Raw genomic sequence first — 13420 nt, forward strand, 5'->3', positions numbered from 1 at the left:
CAAAGTTTTGCTTTAGGAAGGGAGAGAAGGATGTTCTTTTTCATGAAATGGTTCGTTACGGCGAACGTTTGTACTTGTAATGAGTCTCCCTTAGAGAAACCCATCAGCCAGCTCTGCGAAGCGCGTAATCCCAATAAGCCGAAATATGCGACCCGATTTGAAAGGATTCCAACCATTCTACAGGTGATTTTAATTTTCTTTCAGAAGTAAAGAGAGCATGAATTCTTTTACATTTTTCAGCTGTGACAGCTTTCAGTCGGGTATAAAATTCTCCAAACAATGATGGGGGTCTTAATGTAGACCACCTCAGCAAACAATCTCTCTTTTGGAGATGGGAATCGTTCGAAAAAAAGTGAAATGTCACTGGGCGAGAAAAAATCCAGGAATGACGAAGAGGTGGTGGTAGTTCGTTTTTCCATACTCAATAAACTAATGTTATTCTTCCATAGAGAATGTCTTGCAGGCGGCGAGTCGAAATCATTTTATTTTTCGAGCTGCGGTTGCTTTCATTTCAACACTGAAATATGCTTCTCTTTATTTAGCCGCGTTAAAAAAAAATATTGAAGCGCTCTATCATTCGTAAGTTTTGCGGCTCACTTTTCGTGATAAAGTGAACTGAATGAATCTTTTCATGAGAATGTGTCAAGTGTTCCCGAAATTAAAATGTTGGAAATTGAAACGATGAAAAAAATTGATGTTTCACTTCTCGCATTTAATAGTCCGCTCCAAATGTAAGTGCGTATCACGAGATCTATTCATTCTGCTGGACTCGATGGCAAAAATTAGCCGCATGGACTCCACTTGGGACTTGATGAAGCGTGTCATTCCTCGAGGTGCCGTGGGTGTGGTCTGCAGGACGTGCGTATCGAATTCGGGGTGCGAGTCCTCATTGTACGATGGCTTTTGATATCGGAACCGAATGGTATGCGGGTTGTGCTAACATAGAGAATTTAAATGAGAGACACAAAAACAGTAATTCCTCTGTTCATTGCTGCTTTTATAAGGGCGTATCCACCATTTGGTACAAAAGGGGGCGTGATGGTAACAAAATTCGGATGGACTTGCGGCTCACATTCGACCTATTTTGTTTGCTTATGTTTATTTTTTTAAAGCAAATGGTGACCGAAAGCTCCACCCAGAAAAATTTCATGTCATTAAAGTCACAAGACGTTTGCTTTTCTAAGTCCAACGATGATGTGATTGTTGTGCCGACGTCTGTCGTTACGGATGGATTTATGGGTCGATTACTTTCTTGTTTCTCTTTCCCGTGAGGAATATGTTCGGCGGGTGTAAGAATGGGCTTAGTCCTCGTCCTTGCGACTGTTGGTCGTTGGTGGAAAAGTGTTTCACCGTGTGGGTTGGCGAGGTCGCACTCAAGGTCAGCTGGCAGGGTTGGTGGATTTTCTTGAGGAGAGAGTAGGAATCATGAGAAAATTTACGAGGGTTAGGGTCAGGGATGGAGAAAATAATGGAGAAAAGGACTGTGGAATAAACATAGGTTTGAAGATGAGTGGATATGTGTAGCACCCACAGAAAGATTTTAATATGTAAATTGTAAGGTTAGGATGCAACTTCTTGTGCGACATGCGTTAATATTTCTGTCTCAGTAGCTGAATCATTGCATTCACGTCGAAAATTTCCTTTTCTTCTACGATAAATGTACAAAGCTACCATAATTAATTTTCAGCCTGGTCTCATCTGTGAGTGTACTAATTGTCAGCCCATATCGAGCCTCCCAAGTTTAGTGTACGTTTCAGTAGCTGGTGAACTGTTTTTATTACTTCTACATGAAACACTACTTTTTGTTTTAAATTTTAGTATCCATTGATGATGGTCCACTACTGTTTTACGATTTTTGTACAGGTTACCTTTATGACTGAGGTTACTTGGAATGTACTATTTATTTATATGTTTAGATCTATAGAGGTACTCGGAACGCGAAAAATAAAGTGAAATGAACACTTTTTTTCTTGCTTGATGGTGTAGTATTGTTTGTTGTACAAGGACAAGGAGTCATAAAACGCAAGAAAATTGAGGGAGATTGCCTGTATTATACAGGTGAATTGATAGATAAAATTTGGTTTGTGGAATTCCTTGAAGAGGATCTTTACCTGTATAAAATATGAGGAAAGTCTGACCCACTAATATAAAAGATTTATTCGACTCTATTGAAAAAGGACGCAAATAGGAAGTTTCATGAAATATAGCCAAAATTGGTAGAGAAAGGAGAAAAAAATGTCATGCATTAACGGTTCTCAATTCTCTGAAATTTGACAGCTTCGCGTGAATAGCCAATCTCAATTTTTCGTGATCGTACGTCATTACTGTAGCTTTTTTAACTGCGGATTCACCAAGTTTCAAGGACAGATGGGCTGAGGTACCAGGGTCATAAACGCTGGGTACTCTAATTATGAGTTACGATAGACAAATGTGTTCTCGCCCAATCCGCCAGTCACCCGTAGCGGATACTGGCTTCAGTTACTCGGATCGCACCTCCTCTGCAAGAAATCGTGTCTGAGTTTGTCTTTGCAATAGTATAAATGACTAGAGTAAGAGAGAGACCTTTTACATCGTAAATACGACAATTCAAATTTTCACGGATCTAAAAAGTACGGAAACTCATTAAAAGTATGTCACGAATTCCCCAAGATGTACGAGGAATATCGTATTTGGCGATGTAGCCATTACAGCTGCAAGCATATCATTGATGCATTCATTAAGAGAAGTCTTTTTCATTATCAGGTGGTGACATTTAAATTTCAGCACAGTAGCTGAATGATGGAATCAAGGAGCGATTTATCCTTGCGCATATCTGCGTCTTGCAGATCACATTAACACTGTGTAGATTATTGGTAGCTCGGTTCGGGACTTTCACTTACGATATTGTTACGTCTTGAAATATTTTTATATAAACTATAAGTTTTCTCACTTTTCCCTTTTTTATGTTCTACAGAACAGGTGTCAAAATTCCATATTGGAATTCATCGCGTGTGAGAACTAGGAGAGGAGGGTGGAGAATAATAATTTAAAGCTACAATTAATAAGCTAAAAATGTTGAGGTAGTATTTCCTATTGTTTATTCCGATGTGTAGTCATTCATTTCGAGCAAGAGAAACACTCTGCTCACATCGAAGAAATCGGCACGGTTATTTCACAGGATAAAATATGAGCAGAGGACAGAAGAGTAAGTATATGAATGATTTTAAATTATGGCAATATTAGACATTATCGATGGCTGGGCTGTATTTTGATTCCTCGTTTTCTATGTCAACTTTTGAAAAATTTGCGAATCTGGGGAAAGATGGGAACTTTACCTGAGGTTAATATGGTAAACTGCCTAGCCGTGATTATCTTACCATTTACCAGCAATGATGTATTACTAGATGGTTTCTTCCACAGCCAAACTAAAGGAAGGGTCCGTGTAAGTTAGTGAGCATCACTACAGTTGGAGAGACCACGTTTTATGCTCGCAATTGTCACACGCTGGTTTCTCCAAGGAATGAGAAAGTATTCCTGGAATTTCGAAGGTCTTGATGTTCGAATGGGATACAGATGGCCCACTGTCTCGTTTTGATCTTGAGCCAAGCACTTCCAATGGAATCTGGCCATGAGTCCCTTCTGCTATTGGCAACATTCACACATTCATTTGAAATGCTTTGTTCTCTTTTGTAGTATGGAGAAGCTATAAGGAAATGAATATACTTTGTAACTTCCACACAATTTTTATTCGTACTACCGGTTTCAACGCAACGGCGTCATCATCAGGTACGAACGAGGGGTACCTGATGATGACGCCGTTGCGTTGAAACCGGTAGTACGAATAAAAATTGTGTGGAAGTTACAAAGTATATTCATTTAATCGTTACAAAGTATATTCATTTAATCGAACCTGACAGGTACCTGATGATGACGCCGTTGCGTTGAAACCGGTAGTACGAATAAAAATTGTATGGAAGTTACAAAGTATAATCATTTAATCGAACATGAACCTCCACAAAGTTGAGCCCGAGACCATAGAATTCAAGCCTTGAGGAATTGTTTTGCATTTAAGGACTCTTGTTTCTCATTAAACGCGTAAAACTTGCAATCATCAGTGTTGGTGTGTGCAAAACTTAGGTCCGGTGACCTAATTGTCGTTAGGATGAGAAAAACCTAGTTTCGTCACATTTTTACCCCGTCAATTTAAGAATTTAATGGGTGTTACTTTTTTGCTGCGAATTATTTCGGCTGGAGGCTTTCTGGAATGCCGAAGTTTAATGATCATTGTAAACAAGTTGTGCGGTTTCGTAAAATTCGCTGAAAATTTATCGAGTGGTAGATCATATCTCTGATGGGAGGAATGTTATTGTGGCATTCAGTTTTTCCTCCGCGAGTTCTCAAGATCTGCCAATAACCTGCTTTCTTTTTGTTGGAGGGAGGGAAAGAAGCGAGTGAATCACTATTCTTGGGAGAAATTGAGTTACTGTAGAGTCCATTGCGGTAATAAAATGTGTGTACAATCTCATTCGTATTGCCGCAATTGCATGCTTTACAAGGGACGAATTCTCTCATTGAAACTAGATGATTGAACATATTTTCTAAAGTAACGTGTACTTCTCTTCAGCAGCTATTTATTCCTTTCAACTACTGGATTCGACTGAAAATTTGCTGTAAAACGTGTTAAATTCTGTATGAATAATATTGCTGCAAAAGTATTTATGTGGGTCCTCGTTTTATTTCCTCATGGTATTAGTATGCCTTTTTGTCAGGAGCCTTGTATCCCGTGGGTAATGCATGGAGCTCCTGATCGAGACGACTGGGCTCAAATCCAAGCAGTTCTGGGAACCTTCAGGATGGTCATGTGATCTTATAGCATCCGCTGCTTTCCATAAATATGCAGCTACTACCACCAATCGTAGGTTTTCTCGATTCTAGGTTATACCTCCCCCTCCTCATTCGCAGTGTATGTAAGAATGGAGGAAACCATTGAGCATCACAAACGCTGGTTTGACTAATTCATCTTTTCCCTCTCATAATTCTTCTTTCATCGCCAATTATTTGAGTACATTCATCATGAGTGGGGCTAATTAATTCTGTGAATAATATAATAAGACCATAGGGATCAATCGATGTTTAGGATTTCTTGGATAAAACTGTTGCGGCGGTTGGCTCGTTCCTCTAACTGGAACTCCGGTGGGTTATCTAGAATCCAAGGTTTCTCCATTGGGTGCAATTACAATTATAATTGCGAGTGTTTTGTGTGAAAAATAAAGGCATTATCCGACTCATCCGTTTACTATCAGGTTGATATGATAGGGAACTCTCCTCACTTTCTTGCCCGTCGCTAATTTCTTTCTTAAATCTATTTACCCGCTAATCTTAAATGTTGCGAGGGGAGAGTTTATGTTTGGCATTTAGAAATCTCTTCCTACCTTCTTCGCCACCCGAAAATTTCTGCCCGACAGTGAAATATAAAAGGAAACTGATGCGTGTGCAATCGGCACATGTAACTATTAAAAGTTCGGCGCAATTAGTTTTTGTTTCTCCTTTATTGATGAATCTCGATTTTTATATCATGCGTTGCTATAAATAAATATTTTAAGTAATTCAAAGGCTAAAAATTAATGCTCTGAATAAAAAAAAATTGAATTTTTTTTATTTTTCAAATAAAATTATTTGAAAAAGTTAGACATTACATTATGTACTAATGCGTGGTGAATAAATGACACCATCCTACCGCAATATTTTTTTTAATGCCTTCACTGAGTGGTGAGCCCATTCCTTGTAACGGATTTTTGAGAAAAGCATAAATACTAAAGATACCTCAGCATGCACAAATACAATATCCACCGCAGTAATGAACCCAAATTTGGGGAAACCTGAGAAAAAAAATCTGTTTTCGTACGATTTGAGAGGAAGACAAACTGGGTTTTCTTCACAAGTCGATGCACATCATTTTTAGGGATGCCAATTTCATCATAAACCATGTGGACACTTGATCTGCGATCCTTGTCCAACAAAACCTTCACACTTGCAAGATTTTCGTCACCATTTAAGGTCGAAGGGCCTCCTGGACGATCGTCGTCTTCAACATCTTCTCTACCTTCCCGAAACAACTTGTGCTACTCAAAAACACCCGATCTGGCGTTATCACCATAAGCTGCCATTAGCATTTCATGAGTTTCTTTCCCGGTTTTCCCCAGTTTCACCTAAAATTGGATGGAGTAGGGTTGTTCCAATAACCGGTTCATGACAGAGCGTAACGAGGTCACGTTAAAGAGGTTTCGAAACGAACGATCCGCACTCCACGGAGGCTGGGAGCCAACTGCCACCAGCCTCCATCTCCTGAGACTCCCCTCCCTCGCATCCAGCCAGAGAAACCACCGCCTATCCATCCGGCCATCTTGGAAGAAATAAATCATGGTACTTTTGGGACAGACCTGGTAATTCAAAATCATGATTACTTTTATGCCCAACATTAGTTTTGAAGAAAGGGCGGTAGAAGTCTCCAAATTACTGCGATTAATTTCAAAATTAGCGTGATTTTCAGATTTTTAGTGGGACCAGAGTTAATAAATTTATTTTTGTTCTTAAATGAAGAGAGGTTTTCCAAACCCGCTTCTGCCAGAAGAACGACAGTGCGTCGGGTTCGAAGAACCCCATCGGCATCCCCTAAATACACAAGCAGGCCATATGCAGTTATATTAAGGAATGTGAGTGATATGATTTTGTCTGGACATTGCTAACCGTTGGCAAATGTCGTGTATATGGTACGTCGAGCACAGTCTTGATTCAGTTTCGGAAAAGGAAATAGTTTCCTTGGGATAGCAGACTTCTAAATCTCAGTGTGGGAATGAAATCTATGTTCAGTGGCGATGCGGCGGAGAAAGCATTCAGATCACGTCCAATGAACTCTCAGGGCCCATAAACCGTGGCGATCGATTCCGAGCCGATGAGGTGGGCGGTGAGAGAGCCGGCAGGTGGACCAGGGTAACTCTCAGAAAGGGGGGGACTCTCTTCACGACGAAGACGTCCGCTCAAGACGGGAGACGTCAACGAAGGACACCCTCCTCCCCGTCCGGTGTTCTCACCCCTTTGTTTCCGACTCCCACCCTTCTTCGTTCGGGACGCGGGGGTTGCCGCCGGAGGCACTGTGCCTTTCCATGCCTTGCCCCCTCCCTCTTCCCCACCTCTTACTCAGAGAAAGGCTCCCACCTGAACCCTTCCTCCCAGACTTCTTTTTTCACCGCCTCGCCTTCGTCCGCCGGAACTTGCGTGTTAAGTATATGCCGTTCCCTCCTCGCCCCTTCAGGTCCCCCTTAATCGAGACGGGTTGTTTTCAACACCATCTTGGAGATCGCTGGGCCATGAGACTTTCTAAGCAGTGCACGCATCAGTAGGCAGACACGCGCACAAGCTCATGCGTGCCTGCATCCGAAAGTAAGCTGCGTAGGAAACTTATGTATCTTTCCATTCCGAGCTGAGTTTGGGGAGCGAGTCCAACGCTGCGTACCATCGAGAAAACGCCGTGGTTCCCTTATATTACTTACGCTTTCGTTCCAAAATCACAGCTGCAAAGTTGTGAACTTCGTCTTAGTCACACTCGGATCAAGTTTATCCCATGAACCTCGTGAATTTTCGGTCGCCTTTACTCCCCTCCGCAAGGACGCTACGCGTAAATTTTAGCAGGGTGTAGAGCAGTACTCGATTTTAAACGTTACTGCGTGCTTTCAATGCAAAGTGTGAGTGTAAATACCGTGTGGGTGTGATAACAATTTTTTTATTAAATGGGCGACATCGCATTCGTGGCGATTTATTTTAATAAATGTGTCGCTACATTGCATTCTGTGCAATGGAACGACAACTTTACGATTTATCGAATGATCTCGACATGGCTTGATGACTTCGATGTCTTTTGGGGCAATCAAATGAAAACCGTACACCCGCTGTAACACCCAGTTCGCGCACCAACGTGGATATAACCCAAAAACTGCGTGCGCCTGTGAGTTGTCACAATGCAGTTATCCTACCCCAGCGATGGTAGCATCGATAAAAGCTACCTTTAAGCGGGCTGTATGTAATGGCGGGTGTTCGGTTTTCAATTGACTGCCCCTAGTTGTCAGATAAATATTTTTATCGATATCGGTCGTTATACTGGATCTAAATTCGTACAGATTAGATAAAATTCATATCGACGGCCGATATTGGTGATGGAAACGCAAAACGAACTTATACATAATTGCATGTATATCACAAACCCATGTCTGACATTTCTAGTTGGATCAACACCTCAATAAGATAGCTCGGGTTCATAATGCATCAACATCAATACGTTGGCTTAAATCCTAGGCATCAATTCTCTAATTTCATTTCCTTATGTTACGATTCTGTAATGTTTTTCTCTCTAGAGGAAGGGTATGGCCAAGGCAATTCCTGATTATTATTTTCTTTATGCAAAAGCTCCTTTTTGAGTTAGTTATGTGTCACATGATATCGTGTTCGTTTTTAAGGGTTTGATTCAGGCGTTCGCATATTATGTGTCCAAACCTTGTGAATCTTAGGTACAGAATACAGCCTCTAGGTGTATTTAAATTCTCTTCCAATGGCTGATATGGTCATAATTCCCCCACTAAGTGCTTATTAAGTGACACAATTGTCCACACTCCCCATTTCAGACAATGCAAAATACGAACATTCATACAGCATTGATCGAGAACACTTACTGTAGAATAATTCAAATTTGCTGCTTCATTGTACATATTTGTACGAATTCCAGCTTGAAGAATTCAATATGGTGTCGAGAAAATTCCATTAGTCATTCTTATGAGTAATGAAAGGTGTTTGTCCAATTGCTTTTATACTATCGCTTCTCGTGCTTAACGATTGCTCTTCTCTATAAGTTATCACAACCGTCAGATTACGTTGTAATCATCTAACCCAAAAAAGAAACAACTTGATCGAAAATAAATTCAGAGAGTTAATTCTTAATTGCATTTATTTATATTTGTAATTAAATAACTCAGGCAGTTTGAAGCAAATAGCTTTCAAGTATCATTGATGTTATTAAACTAATTTTTGAATGTGACTGATAGTCTTCGTCATTATTGAGGCAATTATATTTTAATAAATACACGTCAATATCTGTCTAATTTTTATTATTGTGAACCCGAAAGAAGGTAGCCTAAAGTAAAAAAATTTCTTTCGAATGTCAATAGAAATATCGCATACAAAATAAGTAATACGTAGGAAAAATTAATGTGAACACTGAATAATTTTGAGTTAAGTGGAAGCTGAGTTTCTATCATGCATTTCAAAGCATTTATAATCAATCCAGACCCTATTTTATTTGCCGAGCAGTCATCCAAAAATTTGTTGGCAGTTCTAGAACTGATTTTGCCCCATCTTTATGAAGGTCTATGGAATTACTTCAGATTAACTTGGCCGGTAGATAAAACGCATATTTTTAATTGCTGTGAAAACTAAAACGTGTTGCCCTCCGTGGGATAATTTGATTTAAGAGTTCGCCATTATGCATTCAATACAAAAGGTGAGGACATTGCGCAGGGCAGCAGATACTCGAAAGTTTAACCGTCATCAATGGTTGCTCTAGTTTAGAATTTCCATAAAATCTGAGAAATTTGCTTTAGTGATTAAGCTATTTCTGCTTTGGGACTCCTGGTCTAGTTTCCTTTACTTTTGTATTGAATTATTGAGTAGCGCATTGATTGATTTACATTGACTGTTTAAATGCACTTTCATGAAACTAATGGTAATTCGAAATAATTTGTTCAAATTATGGCTATTATGGTTAGTCTACAGTCAGTATAATTTTATGATATTACAATGCCAATTTATCCCTTACTTTTCCTATCAGTTACTACTTTCACATCATCAATTTCTTAATGGTACAGCTTCATCAGTTCTCAGCGCTCAAAATTTCCATCTTTTGCCTTAGTTTTTTTATAGCTCTAAAAGGAATACAAGGTATTAATTTTAATTGTTTTTTTTCTTGCTACGGCATGGACAGAGACTGATACGATAGATTCCAAGGCTAGCATTAGTTTATTATTTTATAGTTTCAGTTATTGAGCTATCGACTTTGATTCATTCAGCGAATCACCATGAATCGTGGGAAACAAAATTCAACCTTGGGCGTACGGCTTTTTTTTCGAACGCAACCCATAAAGGTCCCGAGTAAACAGAAGTTTTACGGACACAGTATAATCGAGCAATTCAATTTCTTTTGCGTAATAAAGAGAGGGTTTCAAGGTCTTTTTGGGCTTTAAATTTGACTCCCGTGACTGACATATTTGAATTAACTGTGGATATTCCTGAAGAAGGTGTATACTGTTTTCGTTTTTTTTTTAACGCAGAAGGCTCTGTGTAGTTCGTCTCATGGAATCTCAATAGTCATCAAAACTTATTGATTATTTATGAAATATGCACTTGTAGTCTGCGCGAATCAAGATTGAAAACTCTATCCCGTCCTGAGGAGTTGTATCCTTGAAATTTCAGCAAATATCATAATCCTGCATCACATGGGAAACAATAGAATCGCCTCCTTGTCATGGGAGCCACCTCCACAACTAATCGGCCCAAGCTATCAAAATAGGCCTTTCCCTAGAAATTTAGGATTAGGCGAATGCGACTGTTCTTCAGGTTTCCTTCGCGAGAGTAGCAGGAGAGTGGTCGGAGCTCTTGGTCTGTGAGCTCTTGAGCACGGCAGACGCGAGAAAGTCTCCTCTCCGTGGCGGGCGGGGGCGTGTCGGGAGTAGACTAGACACCCGATCGCACATGGCGAGTGATTTTCACACGGCAGCCCCGGGGCTGGATTGCATCAACATGGCGTCGGGCATATAGAAGGTTAAACTTGGTCATGTGGAAGCGAGTTGGATGCTGAGAGGGGTCAAAGGGTAAAGAGTTGCGATTCTGGATTTCATATATACGTGTGGGAAAAGTTATTGTACCCGAGATATCGAAGAGGCCGATGGGATAAATTAAGTAGCTGCAAAAGCAATACATTGAATATCATTCATTATACTAATTCAGCTAAACATTTGAAATAGAAGATATCTCGCAAGAAAATTCCAAGATGAATTAGCGAGATATTGGGCGCTACATAGTTTTGGCGTGGCTTGTTGATAACGACGCTTTATTTTATGTGGGTCCAAGAGACAGTGAACACCTCTCAGATCTGCTATACATCTCTGTGGATTATAAGCATCCATATACTTTCATCAAATGCAATAAAGATGTTTTGTACATTATTACCTTTTGTTCATATCTCGGGAGGGTATTTATATCGCGAAATAATATACCATGATTTTTAATAGATTATACGATGCTCTTTGGCCGTTCTTCTACATTAGTGCAATAATCCTGTGTGATATTTCCATTTTACAGACTTTTGTGTACGAGAAATTTTCCCCAGAGTTTACAGCCCACGGTTCTGTGAAAGATTTAATTAAAACCATTTATTCATTGAAATACATCTCGCCCATCTACCGGAAACAGTTATCAACTACTTGAGGATACTCATGTTGAAATGCTTCAGTGATTATGGAACGCGCTTAGGCCCCAGAGAGGTCGGAACGTCACTCCCTTAAAGAAGGATTGCGAACCGTAGCTGTTGACGGAACCATGATCTGTCAACGGGGCAGTGGCCGCCAAAAGACTTGGCGGGGTAGTCGCGCATGCATGTGAATACGTATGGCCATGCTTGGTGTGCACCCGGGGAAACTCCAAAAGGAGTTCACGTGCGCCCTGAAACCCCTTAGGGTGCATGTTGAAAATCGACGAGGAGAAAAAAGCACTTGTTTATTCCTTAAGAGAAGTCGTTTTTCCTTTTCCGAAATCGCTACCCTCCTTTCCGGTGTTTCAATGGCGTAATCGGTAGAATCTGGTGATTACGCGTTCGGTGATCATGTCTAGCTTATGCTTATGTGAGATTAGTTCGGTGGCAATGGAGCCTGGGGAGGCTAGTTCTTCAAATGGGAAAGTATTGTGAAACCTAACTGGTGATGCTAGGATTAAAATGGGACATGAATGGGATATCGCCTCACTTGGTTGGAACATTTCGATCGCATTTTGCGATCTCCCAGAATCAGTTTCTGGGATCATCATTGAAGAAATTCCTAAATGGCGACATATCTCTTAATGTCTCTTCTATAATATCTCTTGAGCTAATTTACCGTTAAATGTCACCCGCAGCAGACTGAATTGCAGTTGCCGCTGGGGAGTATACACGGAAGAGACTGGGAGAGGGTTGGTAGACCTAACGTCATTTTTCTCTTAATTGAGTCAAATTTAAGTTGAGGAAGAATATTATCACGTTTAATTTCCAAATGCGTACATTTATCTGCCGGGAAATTGCCCTGTTTAATATGTAAGCAAGCCTACAGGAAACTGTTTACCAAGCCGTGAGATTTCAATTCATTTATTTATTTATTTTGCATTAGTCCGAAAACAGCACTTCGACCTTTGCATTGGACTTCGAACATTGATATACGTAACAATTTGACAATTACATACACCTATGCCCTAGGTGGAGGAAAGACCACCTAGGCGGGAATCGAACCCGTGACCCCTGGGTTGGCAGGCGAGGGTTAACGTTAGTTTTCACTGGCATTAACGCTCAAATTTCAGTAATATTTGATCCCATTCCGTTTCTTCCTTTTTTCCATTGCCCTCTATTATCTGCGCTGCATCCTTATGTCTGACATAATCGGTGCTTCAAATACGTTGTCATCTCGCTTTCATCGTACGACATTTTTCCTCCACCATTTATTTTATTTCATTCGGCAAACGTACTCTCTCGTCTGCTTTTATGAGTTGCTTGCTTTCTTCTAACAATGAAAAATGAAATACCTCGGAGGACTACGCTAGTTTTTGTGAGTCATTCATAGAAATAATCCAAAATGCATGTGGCACCGGGGGACCGCATAGCACAAGTGGCCAAGGAATGACTCCAACAGGTTCTATAGAGCAACAAGTACCAGCGTAGGAATTAGTTGTTGTAACGGATTATAATTTTAAGTAGTTGCGGAAAGACACAAATCTCCAGGCCAGGTATTGGAAATTTACCCAGAAAGTACATTGATTCGGAGAACAGTGGCACATGCTGAAGGCTAGAAGGCATGTACTTTTTTATTTTCAAGCTACGTAGTAACTTTAGCAAAATTGAGATTTGGTGTTGCGGTTATACATTGAATGCGGTAAAATAAGTAAGTATGTCGGTTGATGGTGATATAGATAGCCACGACCATAAATCCCCTCAAGAACTATAAACATGTATTCAAAGCTTCAGATTAACTGTTATGCGATCTGTGATATGTCCTCATGGAAAGTCTGTCCGAAAATCTTTGGATTTTGTACTATTTAGCTATCGGTTCCCCCTTATCATACGGTACAGTGAGAATTAGATAAAACGAAAAATTTAGAC

At 40.2% G+C, this 13420-nt stretch overlaps 1 protein-coding gene across 2 annotated transcripts in view; it reads left to right on the plus strand.

Moving 5' to 3' along the window:
* The window catches only part of nahoda (DOMON-like domain-containing protein nahoda), a 187777-nt gene that overhangs the window by 98731 nt on the left and 75626 nt on the right, over positions 1-13420 (plus strand). The gene's annotated exons all lie outside the window — the stretch shown is intronic.

Source organism: Hetaerina americana, unplaced genomic scaffold, assembly GCF_022747635.1.
Source record: "Hetaerina americana unplaced genomic scaffold, ioHetAmer1.1.p SCAF_10, whole genome shotgun sequence".
Taxonomy (NCBI): domain Eukaryota; kingdom Metazoa; phylum Arthropoda; class Insecta; order Odonata; family Calopterygidae; genus Hetaerina; species Hetaerina americana.